The sequence below is a fragment of the Hylobates moloch genome, unplaced genomic scaffold (genome assembly GCF_009828535.3).
Source record: "Hylobates moloch isolate HMO894 unplaced genomic scaffold, HMol_V3 SCAFFOLD_32, whole genome shotgun sequence".
NCBI classification, from domain to species: Eukaryota; Metazoa; Chordata; class Mammalia; order Primates; family Hylobatidae; genus Hylobates; species Hylobates moloch.
Window position 1 is genome coordinate 3,130,619 of NW_026652307.1, and position 3,397 is coordinate 3,134,015.

Below are 3,397 nucleotides of genomic sequence, written 5' to 3' on the forward strand. Positions count from 1 at the left end.
TCTCCTGCCTCAGCCTCCCGAGTAGCTGGGACTACAGGCGCCCGCCAACACGCCCGGCTAATTTTTTGTATTTTTAGTAGAGACGGGGTTTCACCGTGTTAGCCAGGATGGTCTCGATCTCCTGACCTCGTGATCCGCCCGCCTCGGCCTCCCAAAGTGCTGGGATTACAGGCGTGAGCCACCGCGCCCGGCCTCATTATTCTTGAAAACTCTCAGACAATACCTTTTTTTTTTTTTCAATTTAATTTTACTTTTTTATTGTGGTAAGATACACATAACATAAAATTTACTATCTATCATTTTGAAGTATACAGTGGTATTAAGAACATTCCTATTGTGGTGCAACCTCACCATCATCCATCTCTAGAGCGCCCTTCATCTTGCAAAACTAGACCTCTGTACCACTTGAACAATCATTCCCCATGCTCCCTCTCCTAAGCCCCTGGCAACCACCATTCCACGTCCTGCCTCATGAATTTGACTAGTCTAGGTACTTGTAAGCAGAATCATACAATATTTGTCCTTTTGTGACTGGCTTATTTTGCCTAGCATAAAGTCCCCAAAGTTCATCCATGTATCATATATGACAATATCTCTTTTAAATGTTATCTTGGATGGACACAGTGGTTCATGCCTGTAGTCCCAGCAATTTAGGAGGCCAAGGCAGGCAGATTGCTTGAATCCAGGAGTTCAAGACCAGCTTGGGCAACATGGTGAAACCCCATCTCCACAAAAAATACAAAAATAAAAAATTAGCCACGCATGGTGGTGCATGCCTGTAGTCCCAGTTACTCAGGAGGCTGAGGTGGGAGGACTTGAGCCCAAGAGGTCGAGGCTGCAGTGAACCATTATACCATTGCACTCCAGCCTGGGGTAACAGAGTGAGATCCTGTCTCAATAAAAGAAAAAACAAAAATAAATGTTATCTCAGCCTCATTCTCTCACTCTTTACATCTTGTAGTGTGATTAGTAGTTATTCAACTAATATTTTTCAAGCTGTAGGTTGTTTTCCAACAGTGGCTTATAAAATCAATGTAGTAGATTGTTACCAGTGTTGAGAAAGAACGAGAATATAATATATTGGAGAACAAGAATATAATATATTGGAGTGTACTGTATTATTTCATGAATCTTTTGTTTCAGTTGTGTTTATTAATATACTTATACACATATCTATGGAGTGAGTCACAAGTAAAACCCATTTATTACTGTGGATTGTGAAAGAAAAAGACAGAAGTCTTGTACCCTTCCCCATGTCTATTAACCTCTCTATCACATCTTAATCTGTCCTCTTTATGTTCCATGTTCTGGATAGTTCTTCAGATCTTTTTTCTAGTCACTAATTATCTCTTAGGCTATTGATAAACCTGTTTCAGGAGTTTTTCATTTTGTTTATTATTTTTTTAAGCCTGTAAGTTCTATTTTGTTCTTTTACGTATCCAAGTAGTTATAGGTTGTGATTTTTCTTTTTTTTTTTTTCATTATTATTTGAGACAAGGTCTCCCGCTGTTGCCCGGGCTGGAGTGCAGTGGTGCAATGTTGGGTCACTGCAACCTCTACCTCATGGGCTCAAGCCATCCTCCCACCTCAGCCTCCCGAGTAGCTGAGACTACAGGTAGGCACCACCACACCCGGCTAATGTTTGAATGTTTTGTAGAGATGGGATTTCACCACATTACCCAGGCTGGTCTCGAGCTCTTGAGTTTATGCAATCCTCTCATCTCAGCCTCCCAAAGTGCTGAGATTAATGGCATGAGCCACTGTGCCTGGCCACATTTATAGGTTTTTTAACACTGGTTCCCAGCTCCTCTGCCCTCCCCCAGGGAATGGTGCCATAACAAAGCTTTAGTGTTGGTCTCTTCTGCCAGGTCACTTTGGTAAGGGGAAGCCCACGTTCCTAAGCCCATACAGAGCCTCCACACCTGCCACCATGGCCACTGCATAAATAAGCTCATTGAGCATGCAATGGCACAGCTGTGGGAAAGGCTGACTGTTGTCTGCGGAATGTGCCATCTTGTCCACTCAATAGAGTCGCTGCTGCAGTAGATGTCTTTGAGCAGGCATTCACATGAGACACCAGTGTCTTTTTTTTTTTTTTAATTTAGAGACGGAATCTTGCTCTGTTGCCCAGGCTGGAGTGCAGTGGCACAAACTCGGCTCACTGCAACCTCCACCTCCCAGGTTCAAGCAAGCCTCCTGAGTAGCTGGGATTACAGACGCCCACCACCACGCCCGGCTATTTTTTGTATTTTTAGTAGAGACGGGGTTTTACCATGTTGGCCAGGATGGTCTTGAACTCCTGACCTCGTGATTCACCTGCCTTGGCCTCCCAAAGTGCTGGGATTACAGGCGTGAGCCACCGTGCTTGGCCGAGACACCAGTGTCTTCACAGCCATCCTGAGAGGTATCTAGTACCTCCTCCCAGACCTCCTCACCACATATCCACATCTGCTCTCTCCGTCCCTGATCATCCATTACCCAGAGGCCCGTGCACCTCTGTGCTCTTGGTCGTTTCTCAGCCACACAAAGTACACAGCCAAACACACTGCTTGAGATTCTGCTAAATGTATGAATTCCATTTATGTTGTAATCCTGCAGCCCACTCAATTAAAGTTTGAGTATAATTTTCAGCAAGGTCAAAAATCTACAGCTAGGCCAGGTGCGGTAGCTCACACCTGTAATCCCAGCACTTGGGGAGGCTGAGGCGGGTGTATCACTTGAGGTCAGGGGTTTGAGACCAACCTGGCCAACATAGTGAAACCCCATCTCTACTAAAAATACAAAAAAATTAGCTGGGCATAGTGGCAGCTGCCTGTAATCCCAGCTACTTGGGAGACTGAGGCAGGAGAAAAGCTTGAATCCGGGAGGCAGAGGTTGCAGTAAGCTGAGATCATGCCATTGCACACCAGCCTGGGCAACAAGAGCAAAACTCCACCTCAAAAAAAAAAAATCTACAACTACAAGAAATAAAAGATTATTTCAGGGCTCTGTAGAATCTCTCTGGTTCTCTGACTGTGAGTTAGGCTGAGAGTTTAAAGATTGGAGCGTGTCCTTTACTTGCCATAATAACTCCAGTGAACTCAGAAATAGCTATCTCATCCCATGGTCCTGAAGTCATCACTACCATGTAAGTGTGGCAGTCCCATGGCTCTCCGTGCCCTGACTTCAGTGGGAACATTGTCACAATCAAATGATATTAGTAGTGATGTCAGTATGAGCCATTGATTACTTGTAATCACTGGTGTATAGTAAACTGGCTCTCTCGGGGGGAAATAATATCTGTAGTTTTTGCAGATTCCTTTTATTTCCTTTTCTTTGTTTTTTTGTTTGGTTGGTTGATTTTATTTATTTATTTATTTTATGAATGAGGCAATTTATTAATCCAGCATGGTTGGTT